The sequence below is a fragment of the Parasteatoda tepidariorum genome, chromosome 4, assembly GCF_982258835.1.
Source record: "Parasteatoda tepidariorum strain Cologne lab strain chromosome 4, Ptep-v5.0, whole genome shotgun sequence".
NCBI classification, from domain to species: Eukaryota; Metazoa; Arthropoda; class Arachnida; order Araneae; family Theridiidae; genus Parasteatoda; species Parasteatoda tepidariorum.
Genome location: NC_141758.1, coordinates 78,665,054 through 78,677,232, shown reverse-complemented (window position 1 = coordinate 78,677,232; position 12,179 = coordinate 78,665,054). Strand labels below are relative to the sequence as shown.

Sequence of the window (12,179 nt, the reverse complement as noted above, 5' to 3'; positions counted from 1 at the left end):
AAACCAAAAATATCCTCAGTGGTTATCCTCATGGGTTAGAGTCCCTTGCCGTCAGGCTAACCGTGTGAAGTTTTCGTGGTTTTCTTCTCCATCCAAGAGTTTCCTCGTCTTCTGGATTGGGTTCAAAATTACAAGGCTACGGAGTTGAACATTTGTTGCCAGAAACCCGAAAATTGGGTCGGCTGTTTAACAACAGTTATGAAATAAAATATAGAGATATAGTAATAAAATTTAACTTGAACAAAAATAAGTTCAATTTTGCCAGCTCTAGAACAATGTTTTTGATAATAAGATTATATATTATATCAAAGAATAAATTGAACTTTGAACGAGAAATCTTAATTGAAAAAGTAAGTAGTACAAAATCTGCAATTTAAACAGTCTGCAGTTTTTTTTTCCCTTGCATATATTTAAGCAGAGGCTTTGTTCCCGCTCAAATTACCAATTTCGGATGAAATAAATTTTCTTACTATGATTTATTAACAGTCATTATTTAAAGCAAGAAGAGTGAGAAAAAAATTCTCCCCCCCCCCAAAAAAAAGCACTTAAATTGCAATAACTTTCATATAAATTAAGATTTCGAAAGAAAGGAAAATAATGTTTAGTGCACAAATTTAAATGGTCGTTATCAAATTTTAACATTGTAGTTGCAGAGCAATTTTTGCAGTATTTTTTACCACAAGAAATAATAATTCTTGAACTAATCATCAAAAGTTTATATTCCTTTGTATTCTCAGTATATTTTTCTACACAGCATCATAATTTTAAGTTTCTAAGTCATGGGTTTTATGCCGCGAAACAAAAAGTAAAGTAGAACACCCAAAATGGCGAAGTCGCTTACGATTATTTCAACCCTTAACGGTCCGAAAGTATTTCAAACTTATATCCCATCTGATGTAATTAGAATTATAACATTATTTATATAGTTACAATTAAATTATAATTATGGCAAAAATACGTATGATAAAAATAATAAAATGATTTTAGCCATCATATGCGCGGTATTTAATCCAGTACGCAAAAGTACCATTTGGTGGAATTGCTCCAATAATGGTTAATATCGAGAAATTAAAGTCATTAATAAATATAATTTTACATTTTTTATTAGAAAGAAATAGACCTTTGTTGTCGGGTTAACCGCGGGAGGTTTCTGTGTTTTTCTCTCCCCATAACGCAAGTGCGGGTTAGCTACCTCAAATAGTCTTCCATGAAGTTTTTCATAATGCTTGATGCAAGAGTTCTCTTGTCTACTGGGTTTAGCTCAAAATTACGAGACTACGAAGTTGAGCAGTGATTGTCGTAAACTTAAGATTATGTCGGCTGCTCGATGCCGGTCACATAACAAAATATAAATACCGTCGTAGCTTAGGAGATGGAGTGTTCGTCTTCTAATAAGGTAACCAAGGTTCGAAGCATAGCGTTGACTGATTGATATGAATTCTGTTCTTAGCTGACACCGACCACTGTGCTGACGTAACATAACCCCAGTGGTGGTTAGAATCTCTTAGTCGTCGGACTGACAGTGAGATGTTTTCATGGCTTCTTCCTCATGTAACGCAAATGTTGGTTAGTTACATCAAAAATCCTTCACAAAGGCTAGTTTGTCCCAATGCTTGATCCAGGAGTTCCCTTGTCATCTGGGTTTGGTTTAAAATTTAAGGCCTCGGAGTTGAGCAATCATCGTCGTGAACTCAGACTTGGGTCGGCTGTTCAACGCTGGTAATAAAATAAAATATAAAGGGTTGGAAATAAATAATAATAAATTTGAAAGTGAAGAATAAATTTTTTAATAACTAAATTAATGTTGTTATATCTTGTCTTAATTGACTTATGAGCTGATCTATTTTTTAAATAAAAGAGATTTTTTTTAAAAAGAACTTGTTTTTGAAGCAAACAGTTGTATCTAATAATTTTGAGAAATTTTTTACAAATTTGTATATTGATTATTTAATTTGTTCAAACAAAACTGATATACAAGTATATCATTAACGTAGATTTTACCCATCTCAGAAGAAAAAAATCTATAAACTTAAGATTTCCTTTTTTTTCTTCAACCTTACAAGTTACGAATTAATTATTGCTTTTCTAAGTCTATTTTTTCTTCATGTTTTTAATCGATTTTCTGTGACAAAACACGCTTTGAGTTAGAAGTGTCAGCTGTCAAAAGAACGAAAGAATAACGCTCTTATTGTTAAGCGCCATCTGGCGAAAACGATAAGGAACTACCTTTTTGAAATTCATAACTAGATTCGGTTTCCTTTTCGTTACAAACAGGTGAGCGGATAGGGAAGAAAGGGGAATTAATTACCTGAACAGGTAGGACAAAAAGGGAAAACCATCGACCACTGTCTAGAGTGGTGACCGGTTTGCGGATTTTCATGTCATAAGTGGAATTCATATCTTCAGGCGCGGATGTGTTTTCATAATTTGTGAGTAGTAGTGGATTATTGTTGACTTTAATGCGATTGCACGTGTATTTCTCAAGCGATAGCAGCGTTCATTTTTGAGGTACTGTTTTCTTTTTTATTATTTTTTATTTATTGCTTTTCATCAAAGCATTTCTACCTTTTTTTGATCACTCAAGTATTTATTGTAAATTATTATTGAGTAATAAATAAAATGTGTACTTTTGAAGAATAATTTTACCTGTTACAGGTAACGCTTTAAAGCCCTTAATGTGCACCTAACATAGCTTACCAGCAGATAAATTGATCTGCTTCGTTAAAGTGTGGAATAAAGGGGTTTCCTTATTTTACTATGGTAATGTGCACATTAAAGGCATAAGTAAAAAAAAAATTGTTTCTCTCATTTCCAAGTAATAATATTCTTTAATTCTCATTAATTTAATTTTAATAATATTTTAAACCTTATGATTTTTTGAGTCATAGTTATTTAATTTCTGATTGATTTTTTTTCCAACTAATTTATTGATTGTTCGATTAAATTAACTTGATTTTCAGAAATCGAAAAATAAATAGCTTGTTAAATTAAGTATTCAGAAACGTTGCTGCTGCTTCAGTTAAGTCTTATTTTCACTTTAATGAGTGCAGAGTCGGTAATGTGCAAATTATTTAGGTAATATGTCTAATAAATATTTATAATTATTTAGGTAATATGTCTAATAAATATATATAGGTAATATGTCTAATAAATATATATAGTTATTTAGGTAATATGTCTAATGAATATATATAATTATTTAAGTAATATGTCTAATAAATTTATATAATTATTTAAGTAATATGTCTACTAAATTTATATAATTATTTAAGTAATATGTCTACTAAATTTATATAATTATTTCGGTAATATGTCTAATTAATATATATTATTATTTAGGTAATATGGTAATTAGTGAAACTAAACACTTTTTGGCAATTTAGCGGATTACACTATTTAATTAACAAATTACCTAGACTAAAGAATAACTGGTTTCTGCACCATAGAAGCAAAATACTAAAACTTCCTCCATAAACGTTAAAGTCTGGAAAATCGTGGTGATAGGTTTGTGTGCTTAGTACAAGCAACGGATTATAGACCCTTTTCAAATTAAAGAACAGCTTACACTAAGTATAAATTGAAAAGTAACGTTTTAAGTTTTAAATATAATATGACAAGGCATCATATATTTTGAAAAGTACCATTTTTAGTTTCAAATGTAAAACTTAATAACAATGTTTGTGCATCGTTTTGTAAAAAGTAACGTTTTGAATCCGTAAGTTTTTTGAAGTATTGAATGTTTTTTTTAAAAATTAATGCGTGTGTTATTTTTGTTGCTTATTCTTTTTTTTAGCATTTTTTACGAAATCTATCTTACATCTCTCCCCATATTCCCTCTGCTATATTTGTTTAAATAAAAAATTATTTTTATGTTAAAGGATGTAATTATAAGACAAGCCTTTTGTTAAAGCAGTGGTGTGCAGGGGAGGTTGGGAAGGGGCAAACAGTTTCATACACGACGCAGCAAGAAAAGAAAACAGGCATCGTGTCAACAACTAAGAATATTTTATTTTAAAAAAATTTTTATTATAAAATTATTCATGCTCACATTTATATCAACAATGTAAATAAATGTATGTTATAAAATAATTTTTTGAAAATTACGTTTATGAAAAAAATAATTATATTTTTAAAAAAAATTAATTATTTTATGTAAGGAACTCCATTTTTAATGTTTTTCACATGTTTATTCACGCATACAATTATCATTATTTGAATTAATCCTTTTCTTTGGTATTGCTAAAAGGAGAGTGCTGTTGGACTAAAGAGTTAACGCACATGAAACTTTGCATATATTTTCTAGGAGATCATTCGAACATTGCAGTGGCGTACGCAAGGGGGGGGGGGTTTAGGGGTTTAAACACCCCCCTTGAGCTCAGACAAAATGGCAGAAAAAAAATTTTAGTAGAAATTATGCGAGCTATTATTGAAGACTATATATTTTTATTAGCCTTATGCCTATTTTTTTTCTCTCACGGTATTTCTCAGAGTTCTGAAAGAACATTTACTATAATAGGGTTGTACTTTTGAAACCAAATTCACGTGATACTGTTACGGACTGGTTCCTTTCTGTCCTGCTAGTATAGTTTTCGAGACTGGCAGTCATTCGTGTGATCTTGACGCGATGATTCTGGAATCCTAGACGTTCTGTCGTCTTTGAGACAATTCGAGAATTTTGGAGATGCGGTGAAAAATTATATAAAAGTGGGAACGGGGTACAGTGAAGTTAGTTAGTTAGACTAAGAGTTATTTCTGCCACTTGTCTTTCGGAGCTTGTCGCTAAATCTGTTTTGTTTTGTCTTAACAAAAAGTTCATTCAATCACCGAACCCGTCGTCGCCACTATTTCGACTAGTGAAGAAATCAGTAACAATACAATTGGAGATACTGTGCTCGTTGAAGTTATTCATTCCAGCTCGAAACTTTGAGATCGTAGCATAGCGGATATTTTTTTGCCAATATATATAAATATATATTTGCTGTTCTCGGATCTTTAGGATGTCAAAGCGCAAGAATTTAACAACTTTTAATTATTTTGAGAAAAAATCACGACCTGAAATTAGTGAGGTGACAGTATCTAGTACCAATGTAAGTTTTTCTGTTGAACAGAAATGTGATACTTTCGTAGAAGAAAACGTTTCTAGCATAACAAAATCTGATGAATGTGAAAGTGGCCCTCAAAGTGTTACTTTCCACCCATATGACACTGGACTTTTTTCAGAAAATATTACATTATGTTCTTAAACTTAAAAAATCAAATCAAAATTTAACTAAACCATGTTGTCTGAATAAAAAGTCAAAATTGTCTAGCTGTCTAAATTAAGGAAATAATAGTGCTTTATTACAGATTCGAATTTCTTTTAGTAGTTCCAGAAAATTATGAACACCCCCCTTGAAAAAATTCTGCGTACGCCACTGGAACATTGTATAACAGATTTCGAACATTGCATAAGCATAGTATAGTATACTTCCGTAGTATAACATATATATTCGTACTAAGATAATATCCAGGTGCCTGATTTTGAAATCCGAGGGTTGTAGGCTAAGAACTGTCCAATAGATCGTAGCCAAATTTACATGTTATTTATTTGCAAAATGCTTTTCAATTATTAAATAACGTAAGTAAATTATTATAGATTAGTACATTTGAGCTTATTTTTATTTCAATTTTTGTTACTGATAATTAATTCTATTAGACTGTTTCCTCAGAAATGTAGGGGCCTTAAGCCCGTGCTTATTTGGCCTTATGATAATCACACCCTGCATTTGTTTCTCATGTATAATTTCCTTCACTTCACGTTACCATGGTTACCGATTATAGAAATGCAATTTCATGCGAAAAGGAGAAGAACAAGCTGTCAAATAAGCAAGGATAAACAAGGAAGTTATCATAATCTTGCGAATCACAATCGAAGACTATCATAGTAAATACAGGATTAAAATTATCGAAACTAATAATTTATTTGCCGAATAAATATGGCAGTGATGGCGATTGAAATTTCTCAATTCATATGCAGGACGTAGGGCTAATTAATTACCATTGTTCAAATCATCCTTTTGAACTAGCAGTAAGATTGAATCCTATTAGTATGAAAATCGAAAATACAATTTAAAATTTGTTGTGGGTGGTATATTTTTTATTGCTCTCTTTACATCTTCTACAGCAAATAAAACTAACATTGTTTTTGTTATTTCGAAATGATAGTCCGATTACATCAGATGCTTTGACACATCGTTTCCCAATTTTTTACGGCTACTGAATTTTCTCGGCGTTTTTTTTCCTCCCTACATAATCAACTTTCTTCCGGCGAAACCTCGAGTTAAGAAATGAAGTAAATGAAGACGATTGTGAACTTATTAATCATTAAAAGACTACTTTTAGACCAATTATATTTAAAAAGAGAAATGAGATAGGGGATAGAGCCTTCGGTTTCCAATGAGGCGAACCCTGTTCGAATCCCAGTCGATACGAATGCCGCATCCGGCATGCACCGACCACAGTGCTGACGTGAAATATCCTCAGTAGTAGACGGATCATTGGTTAGGGTCCCCTTGCCATCAGACTAACAGTGGGAGTTTCTCGTGGTCTTCCACGCCATCTAGCGCAAATGCGGGTTATCTCTATTAAAAAGTCTATCTCTATCAAGAAGTCAATCTTATCTCTATCGAAGGCAAATTTCTCCCTATACTCGATCCAAGAGTTCCTTTGTCTTCTGGATTGAGTTCAAAATTACAAGCCTACGGAGGTGAACATTAGTAGTCGTAAACCCATAAAATTGGGTCGGCTGTTCAACGACGGTTATAAAATAAAATAAAAAGAGGAATGAAATTTTTTCCTCATTTTATCATATAAAATCTTAAATTAGGTTTTATATTCCACAGTTGCATATTCGTAGTCTTGGTGCTGAGAATAGTCTAGTTAAAGATTTGTTTTTATACTGTTAAACATGAAAAGAGCTGCTTTAAAAGTTTAAAATGTTAATTAGGGAAACCTATTTCTTTATTAATGAATTTAGTTATTTTAAATCGAAAAGAAAAAAATGTACATTAAAATTTTTTTTTATATTAATGCATGTCCTTTTCATAATTATATATATATTTTAAAAAGATTTGTCCTTTCACTCTCAGCATTTTATTTTAAATAATTTTGAGCAGGAGATCAAAATAATGGATTATTCAGTGGATCTGAATATAATTACAGATTTAAGAAAATGTTAAAAAGAACTGTTTAAAAATAAGCTCGGAATTCCTATAACTATTCCCCAGAGTTACGCGGTACATGTGACAATCGCTGTTCTAACATAACTGCCTAAACGCTCAATTATGATTTTTGTCTTCTGCGTCAGAAAAGAACACTAATTCAGGCTCCCAAATCACTGAAGTATATTAGTGTTTACAAGTAAATATAATGAAAAATTTTTTTAATCTTGTTTTAAAAAAACTGATTTAAAAATACTTCCTCATTGCTAAAGCTTGAACAGGCGAGAAAACTTAGCTATCTTTATTGAATTAAATGCTAGTGTTTGTCAAGTTTAGAAAAAAAATTATGATAATATATTTTTTGAAAAAAAAATTTCGATATGTAATAAATATTTTTTGGTTTCAAATCAAAAAAGGTTACGTAAACACGGAAATACATAGTGTTGTTCTTATTAGGCTTAATGATGCATTTTAATAGGTCTAGTGACCTTCGTGACATCTTTATATTTTAATTTGGCTTAGATGATCAACATTATTTCGAAATAAAACCTAGAATTATTTGCAGGCGTGACTTCATAATTAAAGAAGCAATGCTTAATTGCAATTCGTGTTTATTAAAGTTTTTTTTTTATACTTGTCTGGAAGCTACACTATATTTTCTAATGATTCTTTAATTAATGAAGATTCCTTATTCAGGTTAAGAGATCGTGTAAATAAAATTTAATCATTTGCTTAAAGCGTCCATGGGACCATACATTACGAACGATAAATAAAGGAAAACGACGAATGCGGGTCAAATTAAAATATCAAATGTCTTGAAAGTGTAGGTAAAGTAATAAAGAAGTAATGAACTTGAAAATAAAATAAATTAATAATTAGTCTAAGATTAGTATTAGTTTTAAATGAAAAAATTAAGTGTTTTATAATGAAATTTTTGTGATGCAAAAAAGGATGACATGTTTACTTATTTAAAACACTATATATATTCAAATTACCGTGTGCTTTTTCTTTGATTTCTGCCAAGTCCAACTGCTTTATTCGGAGCTCTTCTTTCGGGTACGGATATTTTAATTCATTATTAAAATTATAATTTCTACTCTATTTAACTATAAAGTATTTAGTTTTCAATAGTAAACTAATAAAAATCTACTTCTATGCAATTTTTTGTAATTTAATTTGTATTATTAAGGAAACTCTTAAAATACATCCGAAATCTATATAAAGAAATGCGTTTTCAGATTTTTAGGGGGGGGGGCGTTCAAATGATGCGTAAGCATATTTATTGGCTATTTTAGACTGCCTTTCCACCCCTTTTATAAGTAAATCATAAACCTCTCTATGCCCAAATAAGGAATTCGCAATGCCCTTTCTTTTCGCTTTGAATTTGACTTTCATTGTAGTAATCAAATTTAAGGATTAAATTCTTTGCCGAAGACAAAATTTACGTTGTCATTCACTTTTTAAAATGTTGAGTAAAATATTCTTTAGGAATCTTAAGTTTTCTTTCTGTAGTCAAAAATTTTGCTCTCTGAAACTCTTTGAAGAAATTTTTTCTAACTCTTTCTCTTCACCGAATTTAATCCCGAGGCCGAAATTTATCCAACTATAAGTTTTCGTACCTTTTGTTTGGGTTATAAAATGTTTTTGAAAATAAAGTGATTTTAATGTCTATACGTAAGTATGACTCATACCCAACCTTCCATCACCTTTTGCAGCAAATTTAATCAAATTCCAAAACTCCTCTCCTCGGTTAGGTGCATACGACGCAATATTTGAACTACCCCTGGATCCTGTGTTAAATATTAATAATGATAAAATAAGGAATGTGTCAAAAATCGTTTGCGGGCTAAACTTTGTGAAAAAATCGTTTTCCTTTTTAGTTTAATTGGACACGTTCTAGTGAGAAAAACGAGAGGTAATTTACAATTAAAATTTACCTGATTAATATTTAGTTTTCTAATATTGCTTAACTAGTAGTAATATAACAAAATTAGGAAAAAACCCAGCAATTTATTCTAAATTTAACTGTTATCCTCCTCCACTTCTGAATTACTTTATATTAGCCCAGCTTTAGTCCTCGTTATTTCCCGAATTTATTACTGTAGGTCTCGAACACAAAAGGTTAAAGACCCCTGGCTTGAATAAAAAGAACTTTTGTGTATTTAAATATTCTGAAGTAAATTAAATTTTTTGATGTTTTATAAGTTTTATTATTACAGGTCAACGACTAGTTTAGCAAGTGTTTCTATTGTGTTTAAATAATGCCAGTTTAAAACATATACATCAAAAAATAAAGTTTCAAAATTTTATTCTGTAAATTTACCTACAAAAATGCAATTATAGTTTTTCAAATTATCTTCTTTGAAGAACGTTGTTTTATAAACAATCGAATCTCTTAAGAAAATTCTATTTCAAAACAATTATTAGTTTTTTAAATAAAATTTCTGCCTTACAACACAAGTTCAATAGCTTTAAGGTTCTTTTTTTGTTTCCTTCAAATTGTGAAAATAATCAATTGTACGCTTTTGATTAATGAATCGAATTTTATTGATTAATGTAATTTTTGCACGCGAGAACTATAAGAGGAAAAACAATGCAATTTGAAAATTATAAACTACTTTACCTTGTAACTACTACTAAAATTATAAACTACTACCTTGAATATAATATTTTAAATAGGAAACTGAAAATCATTTTTCAAAAATTTTATATGCATGCGATTTATTTTCATAACGCGTATAACAAGCTATTTTTAGAACTAAAATTGGATATTCCATTTTTCGGTTTAAATTTTTTCCATGTGTTTGGTATAAATGTGAAGTGCAAAATATTTTGAATGACTTACGTTCCTTTATATTTAACTTGTTTTGAAACAGACTTAATTTATGACATAAATTGATTTTTTTTTTTTTACAGTGAGCACATAATGTTTTATATACACGTAGCGAAGTTTAATCTGTCCTGGTGTTTTGTTATGATAAACTATACATTAAATCAAAGTTACGTGTGGGGAATAAGCAGTAATTTAGTTAATTAATTTTTTTCACTATTTTGTTATATTTGATTGATCAAAAGTATAACAATCTCTAGCTTTATAACCAAAATAAAAAATTTTTTAAAACAGCTTGCAATATTGTATATTTTACTTTTATAGCATAGCAGTTAGCTTGGTTTTTGTTTGTTTTAAAATACCTATGCATTTTTCATCTCATTAAAAGAAATTTTAGTCAATTAATTATTTTTGGATTAACTAGCTTTACAAATACTTGGTTAAGTACTTCATTCGCTTAAAAATATACAAACAGTCAACATGTTTCAAACGACCAGGGTAGCCGAGAGGGGCAAATCAGGGGCAAAACGATTTGCCCTCTCAACCACTGTGCTTTTTCTTGTTCGGTTTTTCCTTTTTTTTTCTGGGCCGAGTTAATGGTCTGGTTCTACCTAGGAATGCTCTATGCTATTCAAAGAACAGCATGCAAATTTAGTTTTTTCTTTTTTATCTTTCTAAAACTGTAACACGCTTTCAGAAATAACTCTCAATTTTGACGATTCAGCAATTAAATTTGAGAATAATTTCGTCTCGATATCACGTGATTTGTGACAAAACGCGAACTCTCAAGTGTATGACGAAAATGTTTCCTCTACTCGGAACCCCATCGTAGTGCATTGTGGGAGAGTGTTGACTAGAATGAAAATTAGACGATCGAAACTAGAATGGTGACATAAGCCGACCGTCCGTATGATGGTCAAGATGTTGGTCTCATACCAAGGAAATCCAGGGTGTGAATCCCGCTACGGGCATGGATGTAATTTATCTGTCTGTTCTATCTGCCCTCCACCTATATGGTGCTCACGAAAAAATAAAAAACAATGATTCCCAATAGCAAAATGTTTCTTCACTTTTGACGAAATTCCTTTCATCGGAATTGTAGCGATGGTTATTTCGTCACTTGCACTAAATGTTCACTCGGAGCACATACCAGGGAATAGTTTCGTCAAAAATGAAGAAAGTTTCATGAAACATTCATTTTTTACAGTTAAAAAATATTCGTAAATTCTTGTCGACAAATCATTGAAACACTGTAATGTTTACAAGCAATTAGCATTCAACTTTTTTATTTTATTTCTGTAAGCAACATTTACTGGCAACAACAAAGCCTATTTATATTATTTAAATTAAAAAGTTGCTCGTCAAATTTAGAAAGAAAATTATGGCCAATAAATACTTTTGAGGTTCAACGCTTTTATGGAAGCACATTGTGTGATTGGTCTCATTAACCTTAATAATGCCATTTAATAGGTCTGCTGAACTTGTGGCATCTTTATTTTTTAAATTGGTCCAGACGTTCGATTTTATTCTGAAATAAAACCTAGAATTATTTGCATGCGTGACTTCATTATCATAATTAAAGTTGTAGTATTTAATTGTAGTTCGTGTTGATTGATTTTTTTATATGCATTTATTTTTACTACTGTCTTAGAAGTTTGCACTACTTTTATGTTTTCTAATGATTCCTTTAAGGTTGAAGATTCCTTATTGGGGTTATGAGATTGAGAAAATAAAATTTCATTATTTGTTCAAAATGTGACATTCGTCTTTCGTTTAGTTAATGACGTCTATCAGTATAAAATAATCTTTTAAATCAGATTTAACGATACGAGAAGTCGATTTTTTCCCCCATTAGAATTCTAAAACTATATTAAATTTAATTCGTAAATTTTGATAAATATAAAATTCATCTACGACTAAAGAAAAAATACAACACTGCATTGCAGAATTTTATTTCAATTTATCATACTATTAAAAAGAAATGTGTCTATGTAATAATACGGGTCGGGAAAATGAAACAAAATGTTTTTAATTTTTTTAAATAGGAATCCTAATATTATACATAATTCGACGATTTTATTGAAATATCAAATTCAACGACAAATTAATAAAATTGCATCGAGGCATACAGATAGGCTACAATCTTGTTA

General features: G+C 30.2%; 1 protein-coding gene across 1 annotated transcript in view; it reads left to right on the top strand.

The window, feature by feature from the left end:
* The first annotated feature begins 2,216 nt into the window (after positions 1-2,216).
* Positions 2,217-12,179, top strand: part of LOC107446585 (TNF receptor-associated factor 6) — a 73,337-nt gene continuing 63,374 nt past the window's right edge. Inside the window, exon 1 of the mRNA XM_043049679.3 lies at positions 2,217-2,508. The gene's annotated coding sequence lies outside the window, so the exon portion shown is untranslated. The remainder of the gene's footprint in view (positions 2,509-12,179) is intronic.